At 44.4% G+C, this 10,977-nt stretch overlaps 1 long non-coding RNA gene across 1 annotated transcript in view; it reads left to right on the top strand.

Moving 5' to 3' along the window:
* Positions 1–9,375, top strand: part of LOC124201684 — a 90,904-nt gene extending 81,529 nt beyond the window's left edge. Inside the window, exon 3 of the long non-coding RNA XR_006877635.1 lies at positions 8,624–9,375. This is a non-coding gene — a long non-coding RNA (uncharacterized LOC124201684). The remainder of the gene's footprint in view (positions 1–8,623) is intronic.
* Positions 9,376–10,977: the final 1,602 nt, after the last annotated feature.

Raw genomic sequence — 10,977 nt, 5'->3', positions numbered from 1 at the left:
GCTCTGTTGTATTAAATGCGAGAGTCGAATGGAAGAACAGACCACGGCAGCCAGCCAGCCAGCAGGGCCCCTTTTCTCTCACTTAATGTCCACTTTATGGGCAGATGGCTGCTTTTGGGTGTTGGGTCTGTCGCCGATCGGAAAATAAACCAGAAAAATATTGCAACGTCCAAGTAGTTCTGCCTATTTTTGGCCTAATCTGTCACGATCAACATTTGGACGCGCTGTCTATATAACCCCCCGTTAGTTATAATATTGTGAAAGAGCTACTAGCCTACTACCACCAGCACTGCTAACTATCTGTTTGACGCCAACCAGCGGCGAGATCCTCCTGTCTGATGTGCGCTGGCGGCCGGATGCGTTGGCCAACTCCCCCCCCCCCCCTTTCATATACATATTATTCCTTTCCGTAAAGGAGCGACTCGACTCGCGCTTCTCTACTCCAGACTTTAGTACGGCCCGTTGTTCGCATTAAAAGGATCGAATCTTTGTTGGTCTCTTTGATTTACGACTCTGCTCTCTCCCACCTACTACATGCTGAGGAGGAGGAGAGACCAGGCCCCCTTTGATTTCCAGTCGAACCGATTTGTTCAGAGCTCCTCTCCAAACAGTCAAAACTGTTGCGCGCTGGGCCGGGAAAAGAAAGCAAGAAATGAAAACAAATTCTACAAAAACTATTGTTCCTTTCGGGTCCATCTTGTACATGGGGCATTGGGGCTCTCCTCTTTTTTTTCCCCTCTAAGAAAATGAATAGCTTATCTAATCTGTTTGCACGTTGTGGCCGGCTGCTGGCTCAACTGTCCACTAAAAAAGAAGGGAGAAAGAAAGAGAAGCAGCAAATTCAAGATCCTCGAGCTATTGCATTTTGTGGCTATGTTTAGCGCCCCAGTCGATGGGTCAGCAAACCACAGCGATGGTTGGCGCAGATTGCGGGAGACCGCGCGCTCGCGCCGCCCGCTCTTTTTTTTTCCTCACCGTGTTGGTGGTCATCATTTTCATCTTCCAAGTCTTTTAGCTCTCTCTCTTATAGTCTTTAATATTTATTTCTACTCTTTTTTTTCTCCTCTTCTTCTTCTTCCTTTATGTTCATTTTTTCTCTTGTTTCCACTCTGGTTGTTGTATTGTTACTTTATTTTTTGGTTGTTTGGGTTTGTTGCTGCTCGCATGTGTTTTCTATTCTATTCTTTTTTGTTATAGTCCTTGTGTGTTCATTTTCTATTTTTTTCCTCCGTGCCATCAGTGTGGATGGCTTCTCTCTCTCTCTATTTTCTCGGACACTTGGCAAATGGTTGTTGTTATGAGCGAGTTCGTCTCGCGGGGCGTTGTTGCTTTTTCAACCCCCCGTCTTTCTTGAAACCCGGCCGTGTTTTTCTTGTATTACCTTTTGATTCTTGCTTATACATTTTTCCTTGTTTTGAGATGACTGAAGTTTCGAGCAGAACCAGGGGCTAAGGGAAGGGCTAGCGGGGGGAAGAGAGAAAAAAAAAGTCAGAAGGAGACGGAGAAAATATTCTTCCGAGATGAAAAGTAGTAAGTCAAAGTCGCTTTCGGTATTATATATATAGGGAAACGACCACCCGTCGACCCCGAAAAAGTTCCAGCGACCTCAAAGGCCTGACAAATGCCTTTTCTCTCTTGTTATTTTTTTGGTATCCCCCTCCGTTTCTTCTTTCTGTTTCGTCCCGTCTTTTTTTTCTTTTCTCGTTTTGTCCAAGTCAAATGCTTCAGCGACTGCTTGAGAAAAGACTGAAAAAGTCCAGCACCACCATTCTCCCAAGTCCAAATAAATGAGTCTGTATGCATACAAACACACGGGGTGACCACAACAACATACTGTACATACCACAAAAAGAGAGAACATTTCTTTCCCTTGAAAAAACACAATTAATTCCAATCAAAACTGGTAACAATCCTCCTCGTCAAAATCAACAACAACAACACCGCGCGACGTGTTTTGCCGGTCAATGTAGAACAAGGTTAGAAGTTCCACCTTTTCTCTGCTACCACAGCCAGCAGTCGATTAGTTTTTCTTGTTTCTCTTGAAAGACTCGCGACGTGTCCAGTTTTATGGCATGTAGAGAGAAAAGGGGACTCATTCGCCCGCAAACGTGTGTTATGTGTGTGTGACTACACGATGGCCCTTATCTCGAATGTGTCAATCCAGTTTCCACATGAGCTACTACGAGTCACTCGTAGCACCGAAACTATTGTTAGTCGTCGAGACGTGAAAGGGGCGAATGTTACCTGCCAATCAGTTTGGGGGGCTGCCAATGAAGTGTTCAACGTCCTTCCTCCTCCTCCGCGCAGTCACTTCATTTCTTTTCTTGAGACGGGCGAGAGATTTTGATCAATGAATCAGAATCAAAGAAGGCAATAAGAAGAACGGGGAAAAAAGAAGGCTGTTTGGGAAGTTTGATTGACTACTTGTCCGTCCGGTTGTTGCCTGCTGGCCGATTCCCTGGCTGCAATCGCCTTTTGATAATTGCTCTTTTTTTGTTGTTGTGGGTCCGTTGTGGGTCCGTTGTTTCGACAACATGTCGTTTCAGATGTGACCTTTAATGAATTTTAATGATGTTTTCGCGAGAATTAGTAGACGGGTTTCTGTTTGTTTTTTTTGTTTTTCATTTCTTGATTGCTAATCCGGACTCTTGTTGTTTGATGAAATCAACTTTTAAATTTCTCGTGAGAATATTGATACGACTTGTCGTTTCTCACAAAATGAAAAATGAAAAGAAACGAAAAGAATTTTTTCCCTTTTTTTTTCTTCCTCCGTTACAAGAGGCTTCTGAAACAGCCAAACAAATGTGTCCAGTAGAAGGTTTTTTTTTTTTCCTTTATTTTTAAATAAATGGTGGCATCCGCCATTTGGGAGGATAAACAAAAGGGTTGGCACTGAGTAATACGGAGAGAAATGAACACGAACTCCTTCTCTGGTTTTTCTTTCTTTTTTAGGGGGTTATCTTCCAAAAAGTTCCCGAGTTTTTCGTTAGTTATTCTCGATTTGTTTTAAATATTTCTTTTTTATCTTCTCATATTTTTTCCCTTGTTCTTTTTTTCCCTTCTCCCATCTCTCTCGCGCCCGTTGAATTATGATGATGAATAGTGTAGTAGTAGTAGTAGCTGCCGGTTTTTTTTCTCTCTCCCTTTTCTCTCTCTCTCTGCCTCGACTTCTTTTACCGCGATAAGCTCGCGCGGGATTCTAGACACTCTGTTCACGTCCGAGCCGAAAGGAGTTGCCTCCCTTTGATTGCCATTGGTCGGGGCTTGCCGTTGGTTTGCCTTCTCCGTGTTGGCGGCAGCAAACAGTGCGACAGCCGAGCTACCAGTAGGAGCAGCGCTCACACACAAGAGACTCCCGAGTCTCCTACCCGGTAGCCCCGAAATGCAATTAACAACGAGCCTCCTTGTTGCGTAGCGGAGAAAAACAACAACTATTTCCCTACACGTCGGATCGTATCTCTCCTCTCCCTCTCTCTCTCCCTCTGTGGTGATGGCCGCGGTATACGTATACACGTACCAGCAAAAGACTCCTGAAGACTTTCTTCCGTGAGTCGGCCAAGAAGGCGACGGTCCAGATTTGGTCCTGCGTTATGAATCATCCGAATAAAAAATAATAATAAAAAAAAGGGCCCCAAAAAAATGTGTTTGAAGATAAAAGTTAAAAATAACAAAAGAGATTCGGGAGAGTCGAGAGTGTGTGTATGTTGCCCGCGGATGTTGTCGGCGGGTGTCGATAACAAACACACACACACACACACACACATGCCGCTCGTTGTATAGAGTCAGTAGAAACCTGTTGATTCTCGTTAGGGCTGGGCGGGATAGTGTGGCATCCGGATGTTTGATAAAAAATTACACCCAAACCAAGAAAACATCAGATTGATGATCTGTTTGTTTGGGGCTTTTACAACTTTTGAAAAGTGGACGGGAAAAAATACCGGAGAAATTGCTTTTCTTTGAATGTTAAACTTCCCTCGAGTCGGTTAGCAGTAGTAGGTCAAATGCGGGGGAAAATTCTCATCGTTTTTAAACGCATGTGGCGTGCGTGAGGCCATCAGACGAGTACTCGAACAGACGGCACTTCAAACTGGGAAACGATTATTGGAATTGGGAATGAAAAGCTGGAAAATAGAAGAGACGTACGCACTCAAAAACAAAGCGAATAGGTTAGCTCGCTTCCTATTATTACAGTGCATAATAGTAAAAAAAGAGCTCATCAAGAGAAATTTGTTTTTCTTTCTTTCATCATTACTCTTAGCTGTCGAGATGGCGGAGATCAATTTTTCCTTTTCTTCTTTCCTTGCGCTGACAACAAGTTTTCATTTTTTTTTCTCCCCTCAATTTTTTTGGGGAATTTCTGTTGTTGTTGTTGTTGTTGTTGTTCGTTTTTGGGAGTCGCGGGCACAGATGTGTCGGCGGAATGCAAACGCTTCGACCGCAAGGTCCGGGCCGCGATTTTTTCTGGGTGACGAATGGCGCATAAGCAACAGACTTGCTCGTTTGTTGCTCTGGTCACAGAAAATACCGTATCAAATTGCTGCAGCAATAAGGATATACAACAACAACAGCAACAGCAACAAGGACGACGACGGAGGGATATAAATAGTTCCGCGCCAAAGCTACTCCATGACGGCCGCTTATTTCTCTCCTGTTTGAAATGTCAAAAGCCTCAAACAAAAAAATAGGCTTGACAAGTTTTAAACGCTGGGTTCGTGAAACAACAGCGTCTGGCTCATCGGTATGCTGATATACCTCCGCGTGCATACCTTGAATAATCCAAACCCGTTCCTTTTGGTTTTACTATTTTTTGTTTTGTTGTTTTCGTCCGGTATTTCTCATCTCCTTTTACGCGCTCGGCCGAATTTTCATTTCAAAACTTGATACGAAAATTTATTGAACCTGATAGTCTTTTCATCAAAAGTTTTTTTTGTGTGTGCTGATTGCGTCACGGGAGCGGCGGGTATACGGGCGTCCCAAAAAAAACAAAAAAAAAAACGTTTTCTTTGTTTGTGTAAGGGGGTCCATCCATCTATAAATGATTCTATTCTTAGAAATCGTAAAGAGAATGAAAAGGAGTCTACGATTTGTTGTGGAAGTAGTAGGTCAAAAAAAGAACAAGAGGAATCTCACATGAAAGCTACATGATAGAAATGAGGATGAATATAAAGAAAAGGGGCAAAGAGATTTGTTGTAATAGTTATTGGGTGATTGTCGGTTAGGCCCCGTTTGGTTTATTTTTTGTTATTGCCAGCTAGAAGGAGAGAGAAGAAAAGCTCTTTTCTCTCTCTCTCTCTTCTTCTCCGGCCTTCTTCAAAAGGCTATGTATATATATATATATACGTATATATAAACACACACACACTCACTCACTCTGCGCTATAAAAGCCAGCTACAAGCAATTATCGGCGCGCCCCTTAAAAGGCTATCTCTCTGTCTTTTCTCTCTCTTTCTCTCATACACCGAGAGGCGTTTACGTTTTATACATTTCCCCAGCAGAAGAAGAAAGAAGAAGAAAATGCTTCGGCTTCAGTGGAGCGAGACCTGGGCCGGAGAGAGAGAGAGAGATGGGGAGAGACGTTGATTTTTGTCGAGAGTGCATATCCACAGAGAGAACTGGAGGAAAATTTTCAAACCCAAAAAGAATAAAATAGAAATCAAAAGAGTATTTTTTTTCTTTTTTTTTAAACTTTGGCTAAGTCCGAGCTCTTCTTTTTTCTATTCTGTTTTTTTTTTCCCTTGTTCGATTTGCCCAAGCCGCTGAAGCGCGTCCGAAAGGAACTGGGGGGAATAAACGAAAATGTTAATTGCTGGCACCACCTCCAATCCTCCCTCGTTGCCTTCAAATATTGAGACAAGCGCCATCACTGTCGGCCTCAACCACAACCAGAGGAGCAACTCCTTTCGGCCAGCATCTCTCTTGTCTTATCTGGGAGAGTTGCGAAGCAGTTCAGCAGCGAAAAAAACCAAACAAAAAAGAGCAGCAACGGCTCGAAGTTGGAAGCAACTTTTCCGAGTGTTGCTGCCTCCATCTCCTCCCACCTACATATTTCTCGTCGTTATCTTTTGTTTTGTTTTTTGTTTTCTTTCCTTTCATTTTCTTTCTTGTATTCTATTGTGTTTTCGCCTGTAGCGCAGCAGCTCCCATTGTTTTACATGTGTAGGTACAAGAGCGAAGTTTAAAGAAGAAAAAGAAAAAAGGGTCGAAATTTTCAAACAACCTCAAAAAAACCGCCCAGTTTTTGGGGTTATCTAGCTCGTTTCTTTTGTGTGATGGGAAATAATTACACAGCATGCGGTAGTGGTGGTGGTAGTGCTGGCGCGCGCGTTTGTGCGGGACTGGTCTATACACATCCACATTACTTGTGTGTATATAAAACATTGGACCAATTAACTGGAGCCGAGAGAGAGAGAGAGAGAGAGACGCTCGGGCTGCACACACACTCGACTATAAAGTTAATAAGAGTTGAGATATTATCGGCCATCTAAATGCTAACGGCACGCCGCCGTCCGCTCTTGTCGTCGTCTACACGATGGAGAGAAGACGATACTGTTCCTCATAAGCTCACACACTACAGACCCTGCGTCTAAAAGGCGCACAGTAACAACACCAACAACAACAACACCAACAGCTTATAGACAGCAGAGATGGCCCGGCTCCGATAGGCTGGCGATATTCACGCGTTGAATTGTCATGGAAATGGTCTCGGGTCCCGCCGCTCTCTAGCAGCAACCACCGACCGTGAGAAATATACGGATGGAAAAAAAAGGACCGTGGAAACTTATACACATCCGATATCTCCCCTACATCATGTAATTTAGCAGCCGAGTCTATTACATTACTAGCAGCACCCTTGTGCGGTCGAGGTCCGGAGAAAACGAGCGAGACGGGCCGAAAAATCGGTGGTGGATAATTCATGCATGTTGAAGCCATCAATGTCTGGCCAGTTTTGGGTGAATAGCTGCGCTGGGGCCAGAAAGGTCCCGACACCTTCGGTTATCATCTCTTTTCCCCCCTTTTTTTTCCACCACCACCTCCACCTCTCATAGCCCCCTGTTATATACCCAGCACCTTAAAAAAAAAACCTTCCAGCCAGAAATTTACACACACAATACGTTTTTTTCTTCTTCTTCTTCTTCTTTCTCGCTCTGCTGGCTCATCTGTATATATGTATTCTATATGTATATGTAGATATGTACATATACATAGAGAACCAAACACTTTTGGTTGGCGTAGCTGTGAATTTTACGAGACAAGGCCCCCATGGTTGCCTCCTCGGAGTCCTGGCACTCCGGGGTCACCTGGAGTGGTGGTGGTGGTGGTGGTGGAGGGTCGCCACAAAACTTGCCACAGCCAAACAACAATCGATCCGCCTTGGAATATAGGCAGGCCATACTATATTATATAGTGTTGTCTATAGTAGTTTTTGAATAATGTATTACTTGTATTTATATATTCCCGGACGTTGGTGTTTGGTTGGTTGGGCTTATTCCGTGTCGTTGGACCCTGAAATGCCTTTGCCACGAGTCAGCCAAACGGCCCGTGGATCTCCCCCGACAGAGTCGATAGTTTTCCTTTCGGCTTCAACTGTCGATATAAACTACCCTTTGCGGAACGCCGTTATAATACGACGCGATGGTTGTTTTTGTTTTTGTTTTTTTTTTGTGCATAAGGGGCCCGGGTGTCCGGGTTGGTCCATCGGCGGTACGTGGTGGTTGAGGGTTAGATCCTGTTTTCCGGGGTGCGATATAGAGTCAGCGGGCCCCACACTATCTTCGTCAAGCTGTTTGATGGCCCGGCTCGATACCCGCTGACATACGGGGGTCTTAACTACCGAGTTGATCGCAACAGATGAGATGCCTGGTTGTCACGCTCCTTTTCGTCGCTCTCGGCTCTTTTCTCTCGCTTGCGGCTTATTCGATTTTTTCTCTCTCTCTAGCTCTTCGTCGTCCTTTTTGTTTTGGTTGAAATATATTTTTATGACACCACTAAAACAAAATAAAGGAAGACAAAAAAACAAGTGTTGAACCAGCTATAAAAAAAAGGGCAGACAATAGAAAAAAAAGGGGGGTGGGTGGGGGAACGAAGGAGAAAACATGAGCCGCTGATGTTGTTGTTGTTGTTGCTGCTGCTGCTGCTGGCGTTGAGCCGCACTCCGTCGGTTCGGTCGGCAGAGAAACTGCGTGTACAAGATATTTATTCAAAGACTTTTTTTTTTTTTTTTGCCTTGTGCCGCGCTTCATCTTGGACTTTTTGTTTTTCTTTCTTTTTTTTTTGCTTCGTCGTTCATAATCATCGTTTTGCCGTGTTGTTTTATCTGAATTTTGAATGACTCATTCGACAAGCGATTTGACTGGAGAAACAAATTGGCACCGACCGATTTTTCCTTTTTTTTTAATACTTAAGACAAAGGATGATGTCTGAGCTCTTGTGATTAAAACAGTCGTTAAAATTCAATACTTGTAGGGAGAAAAAAAGAAGATGAATTTTATTTGGCTGATGCCTCTTTCATTCTAATCCAATCGCATAAATTTTGAACTTTCAATCATGATCCGTTACTTGAACTCTACAACTTCATGTTTATTAATGTTGCCTCTTTTTTTCTTTTCATTTTCTTTTTTCTAGGTAAGTAAACCTACACCATTTGCCATTATATGCGAGTTGTTCGTGTGTCGAGAGGTGCGTTGAGTTGGCCACTACAAGGTAAGAGGCCACTGGCCGGACGAGATTCATTTAAGCAACGGACGGATCGCACGGGACGCTCTTGAAACGGGTCCAATGGGGTCGCTCATATCTTGCCCGTCAATTTTCGAACGAGGCGGCGTAATGAAGCCACGGGAGTCAATTGATTAAACGCGGTCGAAAACGTAATGCTCCTATTATGGGGCGGCGTAATTGTTGATTGGATTTTAGCGGCGCCCGTCTCCATTTCTCACGTTAGACCTGTGATATCAAATTTAGCTATTGGGAAGCTTACAAAATCACCTTGATGGTCTACAAGAAAAAAGCTGTATAAATTGAAAAAGAAAAAAGAAACACTTCACGGAATTGTTCCTTTTTTTTCTTCTTCTCCTGCCTTGATCAATGATTCCCTTTTTTTATTATTGGATCAATCAATTGTATATCTCTATACAATGCATGTACTGCGTGCTCTATTGAATGCCGGGTAGAGATGCTGACGCGGCAGTTAGTTGATATGAAAAGGGACAAGGGAATGAATAGGACGACCGGTGGCGACATTGAAACTTCACCGCGTTTCGGCCTGCTCACCGTCGAACCTCATCCAGTCTCTGTGTGTGTGTGGTGATTTGAATGAGCGGCCGCCGTATTTGTGTGGCGGTTATTGAGGGGTCCTATAACTTTGGCTTCGCAGAGGAATCGGGGATAGAGGAAGGTGGGGGGGGGGGGATGGGAGAGAGAAGATGGGAGGGCGGATTCAATCAAAGACACGCAATGCCCATTTTCCCACGTACAGTCCGATTCCATCTGGCCCGATAGCCTAGCTGTAGCTAGAGCTGGCAAGAACTCGCCCATCACGATGATGTTCGTTGCATATGGCGGCGAGGGAACGCCTCTTTATGTTTGCTCACATTCTTAAATGTACTGAACTGCGCGCACACACACACACATCTACAACTGAGAGAGAGAGAAGCCCACTTTTTTGTGTTTGGGGGGTTCTCTCTCCTGTGTGTGTAACTGGAGATGATTGTAGCAAGCCCAGAGAGAGAGAGAGAGAGAGTCCTACGGCCGGAAAATGAGGGACCTTTCATCTATACTTTTTACATTGTACACATTGTGTACGTATACAGTTTGATAGGCCTTTTGATTTGCCTCGCATCAATTCCTCTTCGATTCTTTTCTATATTTTTTCCGATCGTGGACGCCGCCAGCATCCAAGTGCTCCACTTTTGTGATATTGCCGTGGTTGTATAGTTGCTAGTTGCCTTCCGTGTGTGTCAGGGTCGAAACCGTAACACAAAAGAGGAAAAAAAAATAAAGGAGCCGGTTCATGAACTGAACGTTGAAAATCTACGATAGAGCTAACTGTTTTTCTTGGAGCAGCGCACTATATGCGCCTGTGGGAGAGAAAGAGAAGAGAAGAAAAAGATCTTGGGTTACCTTTCGCTTCATTTCCTCCCTTTATTTTCTCGAATCTGGTCGAAATGATGATCTGTCCAATGGGCTCCAGTAGTGTGCATGATATTGGGAACCCACATCGAGACTCATTTCCGCGCGCACGACTTGATGCGAGCCTGTCTGCTGTCTGCACACATGTCAGAAAGAAGGAGGGCATGAGAATTTGCAATCCGACACAACATCAACAACACACAATGCAGGAAAGGGAAGAAGAAAAAGAAAAATTTCCCCTTGGACCCAATTCTTATTATTATTTCTCTCTCTCTGAGTCGTCTATTCGTGTTGCGACCGACGCGATGAACTTGTTGACTGTTTGAAACTCGAGAAGAACCGACCGAACATCATCGCAGGCCTCTCCCCTTTGCTCCGCCGTTTTGGAGCTGGTTGACGCAATCGTCAGTTTTATGCCAGAACACGATAGGAAGAGACGCAGGGAACAACTACAGTCTGTGTTGTATTGCGAGCCGATCTGCTGCTGCTGCTGCTGCCCCATCAGCAGCGGTGCACACGGGGGGAATGATTGGAAACCTGATCGGTCACGAACGTCAGGGGGTTGGCATCACTTAGTACACACACACACACACACAGGCCCCCTCCCAATTAGCTGAGCCAGCGGGACACTCGATCGCCGTCCTCCAAATAAAAGAATGTAAACTTCAGCAAGCGCTCTTGGGAACACAGACGCAGCACATACACATCACACACACGTAGGCTAATATTATGCGCTGCCGCTGCTGCTGCTGCTGCTGCTGCTGCTCCGCGAAATCAATTAAGTTGTGATGGCAAACAACCAACCTCCCCTCCTCCCCACCCAAAAAAAGAAAGAGAGAATATTAAACGGT

Source organism: Daphnia pulex, chromosome 2 (genome assembly GCF_021134715.1).
Source record: "Daphnia pulex isolate KAP4 chromosome 2, ASM2113471v1".
NCBI classification, from domain to species: Eukaryota; Metazoa; Arthropoda; class Branchiopoda; order Diplostraca; family Daphniidae; genus Daphnia; species Daphnia pulex.
This window is presented reverse-complemented; position numbering and strand designations above follow the sequence as displayed.